The sequence below is a fragment of the Schistocerca piceifrons genome, chromosome 6 (assembly GCF_021461385.2).
Source record: "Schistocerca piceifrons isolate TAMUIC-IGC-003096 chromosome 6, iqSchPice1.1, whole genome shotgun sequence".
Classification (NCBI taxonomy): Eukaryota; Metazoa; Arthropoda; class Insecta; order Orthoptera; family Acrididae; genus Schistocerca; species Schistocerca piceifrons.
In genome coordinates this window covers 272,938,388-272,962,162 of record NC_060143.1, presented here as the reverse complement: position 1 = coordinate 272,962,162, position 23,775 = coordinate 272,938,388, and the positions used below count along the sequence as shown (strand labels likewise).

The window sequence follows — 23,775 nt, the reverse complement described above, 5'->3', positions numbered from 1 at the left end:
GACACGTCTTTCGTATTTACTTTGAGAGTGGCACGCTGTCTGTTAGTCTCGAACTGTAAATCATAAACCCTCACCCCAGTGCTACCAAGATGCCGATGACGAAAATTCATTTCCGACACCGAAATTCACTACAGTGCAAGAGCGTTTGGAGGGGAGGGTAAACCGGGAGGAGGGGCGATATGAAGTAGCTATAAACAAGTTCCAGTTCCGACCGTGTTAAAAACCTGCGTAATACAGACTTTTAATTCATTCTATTGAAAGATTACACTGATTACACTGTATTTTTCCTTTCACTGAGTGGGAGGAGGGGGGGGGGGGGCGTGGGAGCGGTTCTCCCCTTGACTCCGCGTATGGGTGCCTTTGTATCATTATTCGCATTGTAGCGCAATTCCTTTTTCATTTTCCACATTCAGTCGTGAAGGCGATTCCCACTGTGAGTTACCACCAACAGTTAAAGGCTGACATTTTGTATGTCGCTAACTCTCCACACAACCAGTAGCAAATGGCGCTGTCGCAGTATTACTGGTACGACAGCGGTCCCTGTAGACACAGTGAAACGCTGAAATAATTATTGTGATAACCGTTTCAGCATGTAGCTAACCAGTGTACTGGGCAAAATGATTGAGGTCCATTTCTTCAACATCGGTGTTGCGCTATATTTCAGACGGCAGTAAGAAGACATTTGTAGTATGGCCCATGAGGCCGTAGTGTGACCGAAGAACTTGATGCTACCAGGAAGTACTGTCAACTTCGCGAAAGCCATGCAAAAAATCATTCGTAGGCAACTAGTGTTATAGGAAGTTGTTCGCACTGGCTGTCGGTGCAATTTACAGAATGTCACAGAGCTATCACAATAGTACTACTTCCCAACACCACGAGGAAGAAACACGATTTGAATATTATGTACCTTCAGGATTTGAAGTGTAGCAGCGGCATGAGGCACCGGAGAGAAAAGGACCTAGTTTTTTTCTCAGATGCGATTCTTGTTCCTTTCCGTCTCAAGGAAAAATAATACTATCGCTATTCATCACTGTGCCATACTGGGGACGTTAGCATTCACTAGAATGGACAATCTCCAAAATGAAATGCCTGACAACGCTCCAAAATGAAATGCCTGACAACGGCAAGTATCATTTTGCCTGAAAATCACCGCTTTGTCTTCATAATGGCTGCTAGTAAACTGTTTTACTTCCTGGTATAGATTCTCACTGGAGACTAGCGAACTGCAGGCACAAGGCTCATTCTAGTGGCTGCATCATGATAGGCGTTTCACAACAAATAACGAACGTAGGCACCGCTTGTGCCTTGTCTTTAGTTGCCTGTCGACGACTTCTTTAACACTGACACACACATGTGCACCTGTATTCATGGACCTTCAAATAAATGTGGGCTATAGGTATATATGGTTTCCTCATACTCAATAGCTGTGTTAGTGAAGATGCAAGTAGGTAAACACGCTCTTTTGTTATTGATGTCAGCAGAGGTAATACGGTAAATGCAGAGCACCGCCAGGTCAAATCGAAAATTTTACCACTCACTTGTTCCACAAACTTTACACGATATTTAGTAAGGGCCATCAAACCCTCTTTCGGTGGATTCATCATGATCATTAGTACGAATAAGGCCAAATCGTGGCAACTTGTTTCGTTTGTTCAATTTTTGAGACACCAGAAGAACTCAATAATGTTGCTGTCTTCCCCGGAAAGCAACACCGACCCGCTGGACGTCTTCTGCGGAACGCAAGTACAGCAGCAAAGAGGTTGGCTGGCTGGGTTCCGTTTCGGTCGGCTTATCAGGCACAATTATCGGCCACAGAATAAAGAAGCCCGGGGAAAGCAGCTCGTATAAAACGGACTAACCACAGAGCAGGCGATATAAAGCAGGACTGGCCTCTGTCAACGCGCTCGCTATCGGTCGACGATGTACGCGCTACTCGCGAGCTAATTTTATCGCACACCATCGGCCGCTCAAATTACGATGTTTACCGCGGGCGAGATTACAGTATAACGATGACTTACACCGCCTAGCGTACAAACGAATCTGTAACGCGCACTCTGACACGGTAAATCCACGAAATCGATATCGCGACGGGGCGGCTGGGAGCCGATAGCGGTTGCAGCCAATTTACCTCCAGCCTACGGACATCTCCCCTTTGTTGACTGCCGCTGCAAAGATGGGTCTCCATGTTCGGTGAGTACCTATACACCACAGAAATACTTTCCTGCGTTTCTTCACGCTACGTACATTGCTGGGCAGTACCACGTTGATCGTTTCAGATATTTCCTCATTGCAATGTAGATAAACATCGCTCGCTACTAAGAACTAGGAACGAGTTCGTAACAGAAAATATTTGATTTGTACACAGACTTGCTAAATAATAATAGTTCACCTAGAGAGTCACAAACCATCAGAGACAATCACCTGTGGTGACGGACACAGTATGTAAAGGTTGTGGTGCAGGGCCACTCCCATTTATCCTATTTCATTTAAGTAGATATTTACAGACAGTGAACAACTCTCCAATTGTCTGATAAGTATGTCTATTTTGGGTGAGAGTGGGACAAGTATGGAACGAATTTTAAAACTTTGTGTAGAACTCAGATTTTTATGAAAGTGCGTTTTCGATGCCGTTGCTATTTACTTTTCTTGCTGATGGCCAGTTCAACAACGTATTTCAGTCAGCATATGCCTGTACATCACTTATTTATTCGTGTGTGTGTGTGTGTGTGTGTGTGTGTGTGTGTGTGTGTGTGTGTGTGTGTGCATGAAAGAGAGAAGAGTGAAGGGGGTAGTTTATTTAATACGCTGAGACAGTGTACATGTATCATGTATTTTGAGTACCTTTATATTGAATTTTCACACAACATGACTGAAGAGCATTAGTCCCTGGGTATTATATAAACGTTGTCACGCATGTTATTCCTCATCACAATAAGCTTTTAGGAATTGAAAGGCCTTGGATAATTGATACATAATATCTGTGGCAATCCACCTCAAATCGTGTTCTTAGTCATTTTACTAAATACGCAGTCCATCAGTGGAAGCGAATCATTATTTCCGGATTCAGTAAACGAAGTGTAGCGACATCTATTTAACACATTCTCTGTACCGTAATTTTTTTTACCGATAACTGTAACGCCAGAGCTTTTCCAGCAACGTAATCATGTCCTCAGTCTGTTTCCTGCCTGTCTGTTGCAATGACCGAGCGAGGTGGCGCAGTGGTAGGACACTGGACTCGCATTCGGGAGGACGACGGTTCAACCCGCGTCCGTGCATCTTGGTTTAGGTTTTCCGTGATTTCCCTAGATCACTCCAGGCAAATGCCGGGATGGTTCCTTTGAAAGGGCACGGCCGACTTCCTTCCCCATACTTCCCTAATCCGAGCTTGTGCTCCGTCTCTAATGACCTCGTTGTCGACGGGACGTTAAACACCAATATCCTCCTCCTCCTCCTCTGTTGCAATGTAGAGGAAAGAGTGGTGCGTATCGGCTCAGTTATGGCTAAATTTTCATTGAAAATGTCCACAGTGCTGTGATGATAAGCGTTTAACTTATTCTGCCTTTGAGAATGATAATATACGCGATCATTCCCATCTAGAAACACTGGATTATCAATTCTTCGCTATTTTTATTGTAATATTGAAATGAAATGCGCATTGGATTTTATTCGTATTTGTTGAAAGTTATAATGAATTAACATATACTATTCCTAAAGGGAAAGTGATTGCTATTACTCATATTGTCAAAATTTCATAGATCCATGTTTAGATTTTCGATTTCTGATATATTCGTTCATAGCAGCTCCGCATATACTAACTGAAGTGATGTCATATATGTATTTACCTCATAACCGACGAATTTTCAAATTAAATTAGATAGATTTTCTGGATTTCCCGGCTGGCTGTTGGGATAATTCTGCTACTATTGCTAAAAGCAGTGCATTGCGTAGCTGCTGGTATGAACTCACCAACACTGTTTCAAATGGCTCTGAGCGCTATGGGACTTAACATCTGAGGTCCCCTAGAACTTAGAACTACTTAAACCTAACTAACCTAAGTACATCACACACATCCATGCCCGAGGCAGGATTCGAAACTGCGACATAACACAGTTTCGATTTGGTAAATAACGTATTTCACTGTTCTCCCATATGATGTACTGGCACATTACCCTCGCTTAATTTTTTTGTAATCTCTAATAGTTTGGTTTCTGGAACACCAATTCGATTTGAACACTGCATCTACGGGGAATGGTGTACAGATACTGATCAAAAATAATTCGACTGACTTCCCACGGTTTCAGATCTGCTGCATTTCATAACTGCCTAGTTGCGAATGCAAAGTCGGTTCTGGACTACACCGACATACTTCATTACGTACCAGCGAGGACCATTCTAAAGAGAAAACACGTTACCGTTTGTTCTGTTTACAACTGATTTATTCTTATTTGCCCATGACAACTAATATTCAAATAATGGTACCATTTTCGCTGAATTTCGCCTCACGTTGACAGGTACTGTGTTTCAAACTTCTTCTTTAATGCTCTGACAGGCTTTTTAAAACGAGACTATGTTATTACTCTCTTGTAGATCACTTTTGCCTGTAAGCTTTTAACTTTGGACAACACCCAAAAAGTTATCTAGTTGAGAAAGATCGGATTGCTTTGGTGGTTGTGCAAAAACACCGAGCAGCCGATACAATGACCACGACTGTGGTTTTTTTTTATGTGGCAATATGCAGGAGCTCCGTCCGGCACCATGTACGTTGCAGCATTATGGCAAACTGAGTCAGAGCACAACAGGTAAAACCGAGCGAGGTGGCTCTGTGTTTAGCACACTGGAGTCGCATTCGGGAGGACCACCGTCCAATCGCGCCTCCGGCCATCCTGATTTAAGTTTTCCGTGATTTCCCTAAATCGCTCCAGGCAAATGCCGGTATAGTTCCTTTGAAAGGGCACCGCCGACTTCCTTCCCCGTCCTTCCCTAATGCGATGAGACTGATGAACTCGCTGTTTGGTCTCTTCCCCCAAGCAACCCAACCCAACAACAGGCAATGCTTCGTTAATTTATATCATCCCATTCCCGGCGTTTCAAATAACTGTCTTGGTAAACATTAAAGACAGAGCTTACGTTTATATGATGTCTTTCCTGCATAATGATACATACCGTCACATCTTGGTCTTCGCATTTCCTCTTTAACGCCACATACGTTCCACCGTTTTGGGCGGAATCCGCGCAAAGTGAAAATGTCAGTAGTGATTACCGTCTAACCTCAGAAACTGGAGAGTTTTGCGTGGATTATGCACAGTGGCCGCCTCGCAAGTTACCCGTTTTGCACTGGCAGTTTGGCCGTTCGCGAGCGCGCGCGCCGCCCGTCCTCCGCGGGTGACGGGAAGATAGTGACGCGGCTGACGGCCGGCGCCAGGGCTCGGCGCCCCAGGCAGCGCGTACCTGCGGTAGCGTGTGCGTGCCGGCCGCGGCGGCGGCGGCTGCTCCTGCTGCTGCCGCCGCCCAAGCCGAAGCCACCGGCCGTCAGCACGCGCCTGCCTGCTCCTCCGAATTCCGTCTCACTGGAAACTCACCTACTTCGCAAACCAGCTCCCGACCATCGCCCACAGCGACGGGTGCGCATGACTTACTACTGTGTACCCCACACATACATGACAGACAACAAGGGTGCTCTTGATTTTTGAAAGAATGCCTGTCAAGAGAACACGATCAGGACAGGAACATTACGCACTTTAGCCCGTAACAATTTGTTGTTACTGCAATGTCTCTTAGCTTGCAAGGCATAGACGCAGCTTCCACATGGTATTTCTTTGTCTACCGCAGCTGACGGGGAAGAACCAACTAAAAATTGCAGAAACGTAAGTTTCATTGGAATAGGAGGCACTGTTGTCAGAATACGTATTTCGATATTCCGAAGCAAAGACTTGAAAGAAATTTGCCACATAAATGTAATCACATTTCTGCAGCAAGCAACAAGTGATGCGAAAAAAGTTGAGATAAGTGGTGTTCATCCGAACGTTAAAATCCATCAGATCCCACGCTTTCAGGTCGATTTATATAGTAACAAACAAAGGTTTCGAATACTGAACCCGTATCTTACAGCCAGAGTTTATAATCAATTAAATACCAAATTCAGTGCGGAGACTTCAACGCCTGAGACAGAAACGAACTCAGAATTTAAACAGCCGGGAAAGTCAAAGGGTCTATATTCCATGCTTTTTGATATCAAAGTTAGCCTTTTGATATCAAAGTCCGCACGGATACGTCCTTATTCAAGCTTTCTCCTGATTCATCACTTCGGCAGCCATCTCGTTTCAGTTTACTGAGGTGACTTAAATGCGTGACTCAGAACCGAACTCAGAACTGAAATAGTCAGGAGAGTCAGGCGTGTGCATATATTCACGTCTGATCATCCCGTTGACAACGAGTTCGACATAAATGTGGGAGGGAGTGCCGAAAAGCAACGCCTCTGACATTTTTATGTGAAAACTCTTAAGGCTTTTGAAATAAAGCAAACTTTATTAACATTTTACATCATTATCCTTCACGTCTACATATTTATTTCTCAACGAGGTTATCCTGGCGACGAACGCATTTCTCGGATTGAGAGACCAGTTTGGATCGCCACTGTATACTGTTTGACTTTGTTAACTGAGCCAAAACCTAACCTCCACTTGCCTCAGCACCTCAAAGGCGTTCTTTGCGTTTCGGCAACACTGCAAGGTCTGTTACACACGTTGATGTTAGCACCACTATTTCCTTCATTACGACCATGATCAACCCAACTTCGTGCATTACTGCCGGCCGCTGTGACCGAGCGGTTCTAGGCGCTTCAGTCCGGAACCGTGCGACTGCTACTGTCGCAGGTTCGAATCCTGCCTCGGGCATGGATGTGTGTGATGTCCTTAGGTTAGTTAGCTTTAAGTAGTTCTAAGTTCTAGGGGACTGATGACCTCAGTCCCATAGTGCTCAGAGCCATTTGAACCATTTCGTACATTACTGATTTCGATACAATCATCAGCGTATACAGCTTTCATTCTTCTATGGATTCCAATTTGAGGCACCTTTTCTGAGACTACAAACACTATTATAGCACGCTGTTTCGCACGCAATGACATAGTTACGCTTCCCGAATTAAATTGCATCACTATGACAGCAGACTACCGTCTCATTACAGTTTATTGTCCCCTCCTGAAAACAAAAATTAAACAGTCTGGAGTGGCAGAGAACGTGGTCACATACTTTGTGTTCCAACGTCCCACTGACCTCGAGTTCAACACAAACAACTGGATTCAAATGGCTCTGAGCACTATGGGACTCAACTGCTGTGGTCATCAGTCCCCTAGCACTTAGAACTACTTAAAGCTAACTAACCTAAGGACATCACACACATCCATGCCCGAGGCAGGATTCGAACCTGCGACCGTAGCAGCAGCGCGGTTCCGAACTGGAGCGCCTAGAACCGCACGACCACCGCGCCCGGCACAACTGGATTGTTCCGGGTCAATAGTGAATGGTAGCTCAAGACAGCTAGCCGTCCAAATCAGCATTTCAGTTTGTTTCAGTGTGATTGAAAAACACGTTTTATATTAGTTCTAAGGACAACGTAGTTCCCCTCCGGCCGGAGGTTCGAGTCCTGCCTTGGGCATGGGTGTGTGTGTGGGTTGTTCTTAGCATAAGTAAGTTTAAGTAGCGTGAAGTCTACGGACCGTTGACCTCAGCAGTTTGGCCCCTTAGGACGTATGGAAAATATGTCGTTGTGGAGTACATTTGCAGGTAATGAAACACGGTTGTATAATACAGAACAATACGATGGGTATTTATGTCAAAATACACGAAGCCTTGCAGAATACTGCTGATTTATGGTTTACTAATTGGAGTTTGTTATTTGGCAAAGACTTTTACTCTTCCACACAGGTGTACAACTTACCTACACATACAAACAAAAGTTTAAGGTGTATATTGTCACTAGACTTCAACTTCTAATACTGGATAATCTAGCATCACACAACTTAACCTCCGAAAAAGTCTTCCCTGAAACAGTAGCATCACTCGAATGTAATAGGTGAAACATTTCGTTTGGGAGCAGAAACAGCGTGAAGTTTCTCCGGAGAAGTCTGGGCGAATTGTGGCGGGCAGGAAAGCACGCACCGGACGCAATAAATCTGAGTCACCAGTCGTCGCGTCCGTTGGCCGCTGACAATTTTACAGACCACAGTTGTTAACCTGAGTACACAGGGGACCCTGTCAAACAATTCTTCTTCTTCCCCAGTTTTTCTACGGAGGAAGTGTCGTTTCTACTGAACAACTCGATGCAACTATATTGTGCAACAACGTGTGGCGAAGGCAAGTTAGATATGCAACACCGGCAACCCTTTTACATGCAAAGAAGACATCAACGCGAGTCAGTGACCAGTTTCAACTCCTTTCCTTCGCTTTGAGATTACCCCTGATTTCCTGCAACAAGATGGCAAGTATGGAAACAAAAAGCGTGTTGTGTCTGCTACCTAAGAGCACACGTCTTGTTCTCAAATTGTGGCACTTCATTCTGGGTCTGTCCGGCTTTGATTATTTCACTGCCTTTGGATTTTCTTGTGCAGTAAATGGGAACCAAATTGCTTTTTATGGCAAGAAGAGTTCCGGAAAAAAAAGAATCAGAGCTGATTTTCTGAACAGAACTTTGATATAAAAGCACAGACTATCGCTTCACAAACGTTCCCTCTTTGTGCGGAATCTGATGGAATGAATATTTAACGGTACTCTGTACTTTAACTAAAGCTCAGACTCCTACATTGTCGTATGCAGTAAAACGACAGGATACTGCGTGGAGGTGGCTTTTAAGCAGTTAATTCGTGTGACAGTGCCTTTGAAGTCGACGTTCCTGAAACAATCCTTTTCAGAAAGCTGTACTCTCTTACAGATATTGCCAAATTTCCGTTTTCACGCAGATGTTTCAATAATACTTGCACGATTCACGAGCAGATGGCATGACAAACACTTCCGCAACAGAACGAATGAGGATGAACTGAGTGAACGAAAGCTGTTTCCCAGTCTCAACAAAAGGTTGCTCGATGTGACAATGCCAAAATTATTAGGTAGCCGAAATATACAGTTTATATGGAGCGTTCACGTATTTAACAGACTGCAGCGGAAGCCAACGCTTAGATAATTCTCAGTTGCTTAACCCTTTCTCCCACTCAATTGACTTGGCCTTGAACTCCAAGTGTTCGGCCTTGACTTTTACATCCCTTTATCTTTCCCGACATGAATTTTTTACTATCTTGAAAAATTTCCATTTCTTCTCGTCCACATTTAACACCTCCATACTACTCACAAACTCGGCATTGTTTGCTCTATCCAGTTCTGGTATGCTGCTGCATCTATACCGATACATTCCACCAGATCTACACCTACACACACTTCAGACACTATGTGATCAAAAGTATCCAGACTACCCCAAAAACATACATTACAAACCAAAAGACCCTTTTTTTGTATCCAACCCTTTCAATCCTGTCCTCTAACTCTATTCCTTACCAATAAAGGTCCTTCAAATTCTAATGGATGCCCCGTAATTCTTTATATGATTATCTCCCTTTATGAGTCATCCTTTTTTATTTTAAAGTGAAAAAATGCCACGGTTATATTTTAAATACAATCGAAGCCAATTATCATACAGAATTTTAAAAACAGCTGTAAATGATTAATTTTTATAATTGAATTATACCGATTTTATGTGATTTAAAACTCTTATGTTGAAACCGAAATGTTTGTACCGCCCACAGCTCACTCTGACCCTCCACAGAGCATTTGTGGCGAGGGGGACGAACCTCAATAAAAAGAATAATCGACCGACTTTGAAGAAAAAATGTAGCTGTCGTCAAGCCGAAAATTAGTTTGAGCGCCACAATCCTTTACTAGGAGGTGATATGTTGTTCCCTCCTACGACCTTTGGAATTACTTACTCAGTCATTTATAGGGGGGCATATAGCTCAACATGGAGACCCAAATATGGTGCAATTCGACATTTTTCTCATTAAAAATCTTCCATGGGAGAAAGAAGTGGTAAATGACTAAAACACATTCTGACTATCCAGCGATTCAGTCTGAGACTTACGGATCGGTAATCTGGCACTTTATCACAGACCCACCGAAAGGAAGCGCAAGAACAAATGTGAATATTCGTAATAACAATATGTACCAGTTTAAGTCTATTTGAACGAATTTTTCGGGAGACTAAGGTAAAATAAACATAGGTCCCGGCATGGCCATGTTTTCTATACATATGAAGTGTGTGAGGAAAATAACGGGAGTGAGAAGACAACGAGTGGTTTGGCAACGATGCGTTGTTCTTCCTTTGTAGACCGGTGTGTTCCCCTGTCCCAGATGCTCAGTCCGAGTTTAAACTCCGTACAGCTGTCACGTGATTTTTGACAGCTCAATCAGAGAAGATGTGTTTTTGTTGTGTTTTATGAAAATGGAACAGCGGAATTCAGAGCAACGTTAAGCAATCAGTTTTTGTGTTAAACTCGGGGAATCCACGAATGCGACCTCTGAAAAGGTGAAGCAGGCCTATAGGGAAGATTCCTTATCAAGAGGACAAGTTCGCTGGAACAAATCATCTTTGGAAGGCGGAAAACACGTTGAAATGCACCTCACTCAGGGAGACCTTCAACTTCAAAAACCCACGAAAACACCGAACGTTTGTGCGCTCTTGCGAGATCAGACCGACGTTTAACAATAAGGATGAAAGGTGACGTGTTAAAATTAAACCCTTTCACCGTACATCAAATTTTGACTGAAGATTCGCACATTGCAGACAACTGGATGCTCCATCACGACAACGTCATATGTCGCACGGCCACGGCAATTTTTGGCCTCAAATGGCATTCCAGTTTCCAGAATGAGATTTTCACTCTGCAGCGGAGTGTGCGCTGATATGAAACTTCCTGGCAGATTAAAACTGTGTCCCGGACCGAGACTCGAACTCGGGACATTTGCCTTTCGCGGGCAAGTGCTCTACTGACTCTACTGGCAGAATTAAAGCTGTGAGGACGGGGCGTGAGTCGTGCTTGGTAGCTCAGTCGGTAGAGCACTTGCCCGCGAAAGGCAAAGGTCCCGAGTTCGAGTCTCGGTCCGGCACACAGTTTTAATCTGCCAGGAAGTTTCGGCATTCCTGTTGTTGCACAGCCCCCCTATTCAGTTGATCTGAGTCTCGTGGATTTTTACTTTTCCCGAAATCGTAAAATGTCTTAAAAGGACTTCACTCAAAAGAGTGTGACCCTACCGGTTGAAGCCCTTCAGCGCTGCTAACAAGACTGGTAAGAACGACTCGATAGATGTATAGCTGCCGAAGCGAACTACTTTGAAGGGGCCAATATTATTGTTTGAAAAAAAATTAAAACTTTGGTAGATAAAAAAATCAGTCTCGTTACTTTTCTCACGCACCCCGTGTATCTTTTCAACATTTGCACGCAGAATGACTTCTGGCCATCTCTACTCCTGGAAGTACGCGGACTCTGTCGTGTGTGCGGCATTCAGATAGCTGAGCAGCCGAATGAAAGCCGGAATCTAAGATAGTTGCGTACATTGTCGGTCATGGCGGAGTGGCGCGGCTAGGCGCGGAGTGCGCCGAGCGGCGGGCGAGTGACATTCCTGGGTGCACTGCGAAACCTGTTGCGGCGGGCGCCGCGCCGTCGAGGCATCGCGGGGTAGGCGGCACACGCGCTGTGCCCCAGCCACTGTACGCCGCGCTCGTGTGTGTGTGTGTGTGTGTGTGAGTGCACGTGACGGGGCCGCGAGACAGCCGCTCGTCCGCCTGTCACTTGCGGTTACGCCGCCTCTGACGGCTGGAATCTCAAGCAGACTCGCGTCGCAATCAGTACGGTTAAGTACTGATCTCAAAGTGCACCGTGCCGCAGTCGCCGTTTCGCCGGCGGAAATTTATTGCCGTTGCATCATTTCGCTCCCTACTTCGACGGCAAAAACGGCACAGAGAATCGGCAATGTTGAGCCACTGAGAATGTTGCGTCTTCACGGAGAGGTTATCGAGTAAGCTGTATCGAGACGAAACAGCTATGCATTGTCTAGCTTATACAATTAAAGTTTCTATCTGTTTACCCCCTGTGTCACGTGTATGTTTGGTACATTAGGGACCTTTACTTAGCGTCTCTCCTCTTCAGCCCTCGCCATGTCGCCAGAGGATCGCGGCGTGTATCTTCTTCCAGCTCGATGCTGATACTGATCAGTACGAGGTCGGAGAGTAGTACTACTGCTGTCATTTAGATGTTAAACTATGAACATCAAACGCATATCTTCTACATTATAGGTGGCCGTAGTGGCCGAGGGGTTCTAGGCGCTTCAGTCTGGAACCGCGCGACCGCTACGGTCGCAGGTTCGAATCCTGCCTCGGGCATGGATGTGTGTGATGTCCTTAGGTTAGTTAGGTTTAAGTAGTTCTAAGTTCTAGGGGACTGATGACCACAGATGTTAAGTCCCATAGTGCTCAGAGCCATTTGAACCAATTTTTTTCTACATTACAGCATTTTCTTAAAAATTCATTAATACTCTGTCCTCACATTTAAGGAATGTGAAAATCTGTACCTATGCTCTATTCAGTTTTTACCATTTTTGTCGACGAATGCAACATCCGTCTTCTCTCTGTTTATCTTACCCCGAATAACGCTTCAGTACCAGTTTTTGCTGAAAGACTTAACCTCTCTCTCGATCTGGACATCTGTTCCCCTCTTCATGTGTAACTTCGCTTACGTACATCATTTGCTTGTCTGTTGAGTGACTTAATCTCGATTTACACTGTGTGTCTGACCTCAGAATATACCATTCAAAGAGCGAGATAAAGAAAAAAGCGCAATGTGCTTCAAAGAGTTAACTACTAGCATGAACAGAAGTATATTTCTCAACTGTCAAATTGACCAGCGTGTGCATTACACTGGTCACTAAAACTCATTAAAAGCTCTCATGTGCACACACACTAAGGATTAATTACGTAATTTTTTCTTATTTTTAAATTATTTACGTCACGCATTGTATTTATCGGTCTCTCCCAAATTTATTTAGCAACTTTGTTCCTGCTAAATTTGATCATTTTCACCTTACGTTTGCTTATCCTTAAATCAAATCTATCCTAAATATGCTGTGCATTCTATTCTAAAGTTCTACTGGAGTCTCATTCATTTGCGGACAAAAGTCGTCCGATGTCTGCGAACTAGAGCGCTTTTGTTGTTGCTGTTATGTTCAGTCCGAAGACTAGTACAGTGCGGGCTCAGTATAACGTGGTAGGCGGCCGCGATCGGAAACAAACTAGAACTTAGACCAACCGAGAGGATAAGAGGAGTATGGAGGAAAGAACCTCGCCCTCCTCTCAATGTTCTAAGCTCCTACGAAAGAAGAGCAGGCATAATGGTCATGCGGATCGCCGATTCGTTCTGGCGGTTTGAGGGTCGATCTCGAACTCCGCCATGTTCCAGAATTTGTCTCTTCGGTGATTTAAAAACAAGAAAAGTAAATAAAGACTAAGGACAGGACGAAGCAAAATGGAGACCACAAGAAATTTGGTAACAGCTACAGTGCAACTGTTTGCTGAGACATGGACCAGAATTAGTCTCTCCGTTTATTTTAAAACAAGAAAAGAAAATAAGGAGTAGCGCACAAGACAAAGCAAAACGGAGACCACAACGAATTTGGAACGGCTACGGCACAACTGTCTGTGTAGGTTGCACTGTCGTAGTTCAGATCGAACAGCTGCCTTTATCTGACGCAACCGCAGTTAAATACACGCCCCCCCCCCCCCTTCCTCACACACACACACACACACACACACACACACACACACCTAAAACTACCACGTTAAAGTCTATCCTGTGCAACTCTTCATCTTTGCATAACTACTGGAACATACATATATTCAAGCTTCCATACTGTAGTCAAGTAATGGACCCCTATAATTTTTAACAAGGACAGTTCCCTTCGTTACCAGACTGACTATTCCTTTTGACCTCTGGATGTGTCCTATCAACCGATCTCTCCTTTTAGTCAATTTGTGCCACAAATTTCTTTTCTCCTAAGTTCGATTCACTACCTCTTCACGCAGTCTACTCACGCAATTTTCAGCATTCTTCTGTAGCACGACATTTCGACGGCTTATATTCTCTTCTCGCTGAACTGTTTACCGTCCGCGTCTCTCTCCGGTACAAGGCTACATACCAGACATCAGAGCACTGGCATCTGTTTCAGTTCTCCCGGCAGCAAACGTGGAAGTGGTGGGGCCGCCCCAGGAGGAGCCGGTGCTATGAGGAGAGGAGAGGAGGGGAGAGGAGAGGAGAGAGGCACCGGGCCCCAAGGTCAGCCGGCCGGCCGCCGGGAGGTTACGCACGGGCAACCCCGCGGCCCGCACCGGCGCGCCGAGAATTTCGCAAAAATATCGAGAGGGGGGCGTGCCGGGCCGGAATTAAACCTGCGCTGCCGATGTGTGCTGGCTGCGCCGCCTGCTCCTCTGTGCCGTGCCGTGCCGTGCCGCCCTGCGCAAGAACACAGCCCCGGGCTCCACGCCGAATTACCATTTTTTCCTCCCTCCTCGCTCCACCGCCGACAGGAAACCTACATAATTACCGGCCGCCATCTCACACGGCGCTATTAACTGCAACCTACAATCACCGACCATATTCTATTGTTATATTTCTTGAAATAATGAATTTTTTCTTCCCCAGCAGGTAACTAGTTTACGAAATACAAGTTGCGGTCTTCGCTTACGTTGGCGACTTGCCTTGGGCTCGAGTTTTACGGCAGCCGCCTGCAGCTGGCCGTTGTTGTTTGGTCCCAACTTGCAACACACAGACCATCAGATTGTTCTCAAATTCGCACGTCACTACCCACCGTACTTCCGTTACGCCATCAAACGCGGTAAGGCGCATCTCTGACTAATTCTGTGAATTGTGCGGGCCAGCGATTCTACATCACCAACCACAGAAACAACATCCTTTTTAAAGGTAAAGTTTTCATCAAGCCGGAGATTGGTTTGAAACTACAGGTATGCAGTTTCCTCACTCCGATCTCTGAACTGACTTACCCATCTAGTTACAGGGCCACTTACAGTTCAACAATGCCTCCGAATCATTGTGCAACTCGGCTTTCTTACACATAAACAAATAATATCCAGGGGCGAAACAAGTGATAAGTTACAGATTAAAATTCTAGGAGTGACGATCTTCAGATTTGTATCCTAGTATTTTACCGTTGACCCAGCGACAGCCAAATGTGAAAACTCTCATCTATCAGTTACTTGCGGTGTGTATGTCGTAAAAAACAAACCCAGAAATTGTGGACTAAAATCGCAACTATATAGTCCAATTTCTGAAACTGGTAAAATGAGTTTTCATACAAGAGTTTCATGTAGCTAGGTAAATTATTAATTTAAATTTCGTTGCCTTGAGCGCGACGTCAGAATTGCCGATATCAGCGTCTAAGTGTCATTTAATAATATTTTAATGCCTGATTTGAGAGAATTTTCTGTGAAACTAGTACTATTGCGCGATTGGTCACTCAAAGAACTTAAAAATCAACCTTCCGTAGACGTTAAGCGAATGTAATAATCACTATTCCAGTATTTTTTGATGTACTGTCAAATGTACATTAATGACCAAATACTACCTGTCAGGAGACCATTGAATTGATCTAACGGCAACCAGCCATTATATTTACGATTTATTTGTTCAGTGGCACCATAGTGGTCTCGAGCTCCTTTACCTTATCTTCAGTGATGGTACCTGCATTTAACGCATTCTGATGGCTACGATGTTTTCCGGTGACATATTTGTGTGTCGAATCATCGATTTCGCCTATGATAAACAGCGAACGGAATTATTGTGCTTCTTTACTTCTCATTCGCGAGAGATGAAGTTATGAAAGTTCTGGGTGATGGTGGTGGTAATACTTATTAGCATTGTGTATCTCTGCGAAACGAAATTCGGAAGCATTGTGAGAAATCAGTTTCACTATGTCTTATTAAATCATAGTAATTACGCAGTGGCGTTTGATCTTTGCTCATTCTTTGCACTTGTTATTTATAGCACACCAGTTAAACTATTCAGTACAAGATTTATTATTGGTCAGACGAGAATGTTTACTTTGACTAACTGATATCAAGATAGTTGTATCAAAGTACATAGTAAGCGGAAGACATAACTAAACAAATAACGCTGTACTCGAACTACAAAGAGAAGAGTAACATGTCTTAGCCTTCCTCTGACCACTGAATTGACGTGCCCTTTACCTGAACAACAGTTTAAGTCCGATTCCGAAACACGGTCCAAACTGACATTTTTCACACTCAAAAACCGTTATCAGAGGTGAAAGAGCTGAGAGGTGACATCTAGGGATCATTAAAGACTGAACCCCTAATCTTTGTGCCTATGGACTCACAATTAGCCACTACCTTAATGAATCACGCGCATGGGAGGACTAAATGTTCAAGTAATTACGCTGTTTGAACGTAAAGAAAACCCGAAGATTTTTTATTAGCTTTAATTTATTAGCATTATCGACTGAACTTCAAAGTAACATCGCACTGACTAGTACATACAATAAACTAACACCTAATACGGGTGAGAGCTGTGATAATGATCTCTAACTTCGTTAAACTTATCATTAACTTTGACTGATAGGCTGTTCACAGCTCACTATGTAAGTTTCAGTTCGTTTTAGGGTCGTTTGTAATATTTGGTTTTCCATCTGAATTTTCAACTACAGATTCACTGCAGGTTAGACATGACGCAATTCAGATCTCATAACGCATTTATAAGGTAATATATGAAACGTTGGGACAACCTAGAATCTGACTGCGGGCAAGTATGAATTATAAATTATCATTCCTGGAAAGAGTAAATGACGATGAAAAAGAGAAATCACGTGTTTACCGGCAGTATTGTGTAGATTGATTTCAGTGCCTCTCCAAATTGTTGATAGAGGTGATACAGCTCAACATCTTTGTTGCAAAGTGTTCTCTACTGTAATGTAAAATGGTGAAGCATCAACGGTACTAAAACTTTGACTCAATAAGGTGCAAGAGACATGTATGCGACAAAGAAATTCTCGCATTTTCGTCTATTCGAGATGAAGCAAAATTTCCTCTTCCTTATTAAAAAGAAAAAAAAGTGAGGGAAAGAAGAGAGAAAGAAGAATAATAGGAGTAACTCGGAACGGAACAAACAGAAAGGTCGGTATTGAGAAAAGAAGGGAGCGCCGGGTGGGGAGTAACGAGTGAAGAGTTTAGCGCGGCCGCTGATTACGCGCTGCCACCGCAGAAGGCAACTGCGGCCCTCGCGCAAATTACTGCCTGGCGCGCTCTGCGGATGCACACGTGCACCGGCCGACTGGCCGTGGAGGCGAAAACGCGACCTCGGACTTGTTCACGGCATCCTGTCGGCGCGGAAAGCCGCGCCGGAATAAACGACGAATTTATAGATCATTAAGGGCGGAAGAGCGTTACCAGAGGACAAATAAAAAAAAACTTTTAGGGAACAGCCACGTTTATTTATGCCCCTAACTTTTACTTGATTGATATTTAAATACGTCACTAAATGTCACTGCGGGCCAAAGCGAAACCTCGACTTGGTTCTCACAATCAACCATTCCCATGTAAATTTCATTCAATAAAAAGAGAGGATTAACGTTATTTCATGACAAAGTAACCGTGAAAAGCTTTTAGAGGAGGCAATAATGAACAACAAAGACTAATCGAGACGAGTGATAGAGAGAATGGGACTCGACCCGCGTGCCGCACCAACGCGTTCGCTAAGCCCTACTTTTTATTACCTCTTCTGCACTGCTCTCTCGTTCTTAATGCCTGCCGAGGCAGTCGAGCAAACATATTTACACGAACATCTTCTCTTATCCGAGTTCAAACGGCTGTCTGCGAGCCAACATTTCACGTATTTTACTGCTACGTTACACATCTGCATTTTCTAATTACTAAGCACCCAATCCGCGAAATAATGACCAGCACAAGATGTCCTGTAAACAGCTGAAAACCGGCAAATCCAATTTCCCATGCCTGGGTTGAGGACTTCATTTTCTGGAACTGAATACAACACCGTGCCACGCTTTTAAGTGTCGAACACATTTTCCAGTCAAAGAAGTAACGTAAGCTATCTGTAATACATAACGTTTTCTGTATTTTTGATTAAGATTACGGTTAAACATACGGAATGGTTTCTAATGTTTGAATTCCGTAATAATTATTTCGGGTGCTTCCAAATCCAAGAAAATGGTTAATTTCCTTATTTGAGAGACATTTTCTCAAGATAAACGTGCCACCAAAACCACCACGGACATAATATGTTTAATCGACTGACTCTTTTTCTTGAATTTTTTCCATTACAGTAGCGTATTTCAATGTAGAAATGAACTGCCTGCCATTCTCAAGAAGATATTTTGTTAAATTTCGAGAAAAGTGTGTTTGTCTTCGTGAAAGTAATGATGAGACAGACTAATCTGAGACACTAAGGGACTGAAAGGATACACAAAAAATTCCGCTTACTGTCTTAAAATTAGAGTTTTCTTTTAATCGCCAATAGCTTGAACCTCCGGGCTTCATCATACTACGCAGGGAATTTCGTTGGGATAATAAGTTTCCTGTGGAAACTAAAGGTGAAATTGGACAGAGGAATGCACGGAGGTTGTTAGAATAGAATAGAATTTTCACTAATCATGTACCTCCCTACTGGAAATGTAATGCAGTTTCTTTTTGACATTATTCGCTTATACATAATACTCGTATTTTTTTGTACACTTTGCGCCACGATCCGGAGTCCACGTTTAACTGAAGGTCTACCTCATAACTGGCGCCTAAGTCCATTCTAATGTCGGAGGAAGGAAGAGCGTACCATCTACAACAGCCAAACAAAGCTTTGCAGTGTTCAAATCAATCTTCTGATGTAGGTCTGCGACACTAATTACTCGTAAAACTTATACTTTCAATGAGGATCGTATTGTGCACATACTTTCTTAACCCTAAATCTACATACATAATCCGCTACCCACCGTATGGTGCGTGGTGGAGGGTACCTTGTACTATTACTACCGTTTCCTTTCTTGTTCCACTCGCAAATATAGTGAGGGAAAAACGACTGTGTATATGCTTCCGCACGAGCCCTAATTCCTCTCATCTTGCATTCGTGGTCTTTACGCAAAATGTACATTGGTGGCAGTAGAATCGCTCTGCAGTCCGCTTCAAACGCCGGTTCTCTAAATTTTCTCTGTAGTGTACCCAGAAAACAACGTCGCCTTTCATCCAGAGAGGCCACTTGAGTTGCCTAAGCATTTCCGTAATACTCGCTTCTTGATCGAACGTACCGGTAACAAATCTAGCAGCCCCCTCTGAATTGCCTCTACATCTGCTTTTAATCCGATCTGGTAGGGATCCCGAATACTCGAGCAGTGTTCAAGAATGGGTCGAACTAGTGTTCTATACGTACTCTCCTTTAATGATGACCCACACTTTCTTAAAATTCTCCCAGTAGGTCGACCATTCGCCTTCCGTATTACTCTCTTTCAAATTCTGAAGGTGCCAGGGGTAAAATACAGGGAGCGAAAGGCTATTTACAATTTGTACAGAAACCAGATGGCAGTTATAAGAGTCGAGGGACATGAAAGGGAAGCAGTGATTGGGAAGGGAGTGAGACAGGGTTGTAGCATATCCCCAATGTTGTTCAGTCTGTATATTGAGCAAGCAGTAAAGGAAACAAAAGAAAAATTCGGAGTAGGAATTAAAATTCATGGAGAAGAAATTAAAACTTTGAGGTTCGCCGATGACATTATAATTCTGTCAGAGACAGCAAAGGAATTGGAAGAGCAGCTGTACGGAATGGACAGTGTCTTGAAACGAGGATATAAGATGAACATCAACAAAAGCAAAACGAGGATAATGGAATGTAGTCGAATTAAGTCGGGTGATGCTTAGGGAATTAGATTAGGAAATGAGACACTTAAAGTAGTAGATGATTTTTGTTATTTGGCGGAACAAAATAACTGATGATGGTCGAAGTAGAGAGGATATTAAATGTAGACTGGCAATGGCAAGGAAAGCGTTTCTGAAGAAGAGAAATTTGTTAACATCCAGTATAGATTTAAGTGTCAGGAAGTCATTTCTGAAAGTATTTGTATGGAGTGTAGCTATGTATGGAAGTGAAACATGGACGATAAATAGTTTGGACAAGAAGAAAATAGAAGCTTTCGAAATGTGGTGCTACAGAAGAATGCTGAAGATTAGATGGGTAGATCACATAGCTAATGAGGAGGTACTGAATAGAGTTGGGGAGAAGAGGAGCTTGTGGCACAACTTGACAAGAAGAAGGGAACGGTTGGTAGGACATGTTCTGAGGCATCAAGGGATCACCAATTTAGTATTGGAGGGCAGCGTGGAGGGTAAAAATCGTAGAGGGAGACCAAGAGATGTATACACTAAGCAGATTCAGAAGGATGTAGGCTGCAGTAGGTACTGGGAGATGAAGCTTGCACAGGATAGAGTAGGATGGAGAGCTGCAAAAAACCAGCCTCAGGACTGAAGACCACAACAACAACATTACTGCTGGTCGGGGTGGCCGAGCGGTTCTAGGAGCTACAGTCTGGAACCGCGCGTCTGCTACGGTCGCAGGTTCGAATGCTGCCTCGGGCATGGATGTGTGTGATGTCCTTAGGTTAGCTAGGTTTAAGTCGTTCTAAGTTCAAGGGGACTGATGACCTCAGAAGTTAAGTCCCATAGTGCTCAGAGCCATTTGAACCATTTTTCTTCCGTCTTACTACTCTTGTGTGCTCGTACCGTTTCCTATCGCTTTGTAACGTTAGGCCTAGATGCTCCATAGATTACGTCACACTTCAAGGCTTTTTATTTACGCAAAATTCGAAGATTTGTTTAGAAGTAAATCGCCAAGTAACTTGTGCAGACACTTCTACGACTATGTTACCAGGTCACCTTGGAAGACAAAAAGTAATCTGCAACGAAGTCATTTCTCCGCAGTATCCTATTCCTCAGGAGTGCTAGTGACCGAACAATGCTGACAGAGCTGATGCAGCGACTTTTGTTATAAACGTTGACTTTTGCTTGTGTTTGACAAATTCGAATGAAAATTGTAGTCCCAAAGAGTTGAAATGAAGCTAAGACTTGTCGGTGGTAGGAGGGAGAAGTGAGGGAGTGCGGTGTCCCTACGTGGAGTCCCCAGGTGCCAGCGAGGGATCGCGGCGACAGCCGGCGCGGCCGACACGGAGCCGCGCGCCGCACGCCGGGCCGTGAAGTACTGCCGTGCCGCCCCCCTGCCCTGCCCTGCCTCTACTGTACCGACAGCCGGCCGGCCCGCCTCATTTGTTCCCGCACAGTACACGTAGCAACCTGCTGCTCCTGCTACGCTTTCACTGCCGTACTCGCTAAATCGCATTAACGTGCAGGCACGCGAGCCGGGAATTGCTCGCTCGAGGTCTGCCTGTGTAAGAAATTGCCGTACCTAAATTCAGCGCGAAAGCTCAGCTTCAGTACGTACTCTACTGTCCAGGCACAAATGCTGGAGCTGTCTACATTCTCTTAAGGAGTTGCTTCCGGGAAGTACGTACGAGATTCCTCCGCCCTTCACCCTACTTCCCCGTGCGCTGTGACTATTTCAAGAGGACGTGATTATGTTTTACCCTCTCCTAATTCTCAGTGAGATAACAGACGCAACTCTTCAATACGAAATCTGTCACCTGAGCTACACGGTAACCTGGCAAAAAGGAATGGGAAAACCCGTTTCACGTAGAAACCTCGCTCGCTTACCACCACCAGTATTCGGCATGCACCCACTCTGGGACTGCACACAATGTTCGATCCCTTTCCTTCTTCTGGATCTATACTGGAGAACTTTACGTGACAGCTCATCCTCTGACATGAGACTAACATAAAGGTGTCATTTACACTGGTTCCTTCGTACATTATTTACCATTTCTTCTACATGTCAGTGTGTTGTTATACTTCTACGTCCCTCAAAGATACACCACTTTGGAAACGTGAGATTTTCACATATGTGCCGCTTATTGAGTTTTACCACTTTCGTGAAGAATCCAACTTTAACTCACTCATGCAGAAGAGTCACATTTGCTATCAAGTTGTGATCTTCTTTCCTCATGTGCCAGATATTTACAATTTCGTTTATGTCATGTGTTGCTGGAATCACCCCAAACAAATACTGCTCATGCGAAGCCCATTTTCAGCGGAAAATATTTTTCTGTTTCCCGTCACAAACAAAGTAACTTTTAAAGCGGAGTTTTACGTGCTCCTCCGGAAAAGCGGTCTCAAATTAGTCTAGTGCGATATTTGTTCTATCAGTATTTATTAGCAGGGACTGTAAAACACCAACAGAAGATGAACAAGTGTTCGTAGCTCTTAAGGTATGCGCTTTAGCGCTCATGTTTACTGGGCACCTTTTTCTTGTTTGCGTCCATACTATCACCTCGCGAAATATGGAAAGCAAAGACCTTGTAGTAGAAGAGATTTATTTCTCAGTATCGAAGACGAAGTGTCCATAACTCGCAAGGTACGCATCTTAGAGCCCCCCTGATTTACTGTATCTTTTTGCTTCGACTGGTTGACTATTCCTCCTGGCATACACAAATAGATGATCAGATGTACGAATTCCCTCGACCAAATTTTAATAGATATCTACGTCAAAAATTTGTCGTTTGTTTCATTCATTACCTCCATTTCACACTGCGCAGACACCATGCTACGATCAGTTTAAAGAAGCAAGCACATGTAGCGAGGTTCGTCAAGTCCGACACCTACAAAGGTACCTGCAGCGATTTAAGACAATCTACTTATTTACAGGAGGATATGTCTTCTGACAACTTTCGCCTGACCTGATATAGATTTCTAGAAGCTTCCCTAAAGTATTACGTCTGAGAAAGGGAAGGTTCCTTGAAAGAGTCCACATCCGTCATTGTCCAATCACGGCTTTCAATCAATATCTGACGAGAAAATCTCTAATGGAATCAATCAGGGCTTTCAGTTAGTGTTTGATGACAATATCTTTAATGACATCCTTAAGTCCTAAATTTATATTCTCGTTTCTGAAAAATAGCTAATCGTAAGGGCATCATTATGAATAGTTAATACACCAGCTAAAACTTTTTTAAATGTATGAACTAAATGATAGGAACAGTACAGCAACCTAAACCGCTTATCCAATACATTAGTAGCACTTAGTAACACGCTGAAGCTTAGGGAAAAAGGAATGAAACGAAGTAACATCAAAGAGGCTCTCGCTTTAGGTGACACGTACAGTTCTTTTTTCGTTAACAAGCTCCAGCGCTAGAATTGGAGCGGATGTACAATACGCACTTTCCACTATGACTGCCACACATACACTACAAATTGAATATTTACAGACGAGCATGTTCTCTACAAACAGTGTCAATGCAAACAATAATTTACTGTCACCGATCTGCGTGAGCAAAATAGCGCAAACACTATAACGAAGCCAGAGAAAATAATGGCACTCTGGCGATATACGGAGAAAAGATAGGAGGAAGAGGGGTACTGTCTAAGGCCCGAAGGAAAACGTTCACAGAATTTCTGCCTCCTCCTCCTGAGATAGAAACAGAATAGGCAGATAAAAGAGCATGCAGTCTCGTAAGGTTAAGCATCTCCTTTGGAACACTTGGAACTGCAGTAAAATTTAGAGTAATGTTATCATCGATCTCTTGATAACAAAAAAGACATGAAAAAAATCT

The 23,775-nt window shown here is 43.8% G+C and overlaps 1 protein-coding gene across 1 annotated transcript in view; it reads right to left on the bottom strand.

Annotated features, from left to right (window-relative positions):
- LOC124803076 (protein dachsous-like) overlaps window positions 1-23,775 on the bottom strand; it is a 234,717-nt gene that overhangs the window by 145,110 nt on the left and 65,832 nt on the right. The gene's annotated exons all lie outside the window — the stretch shown is intronic.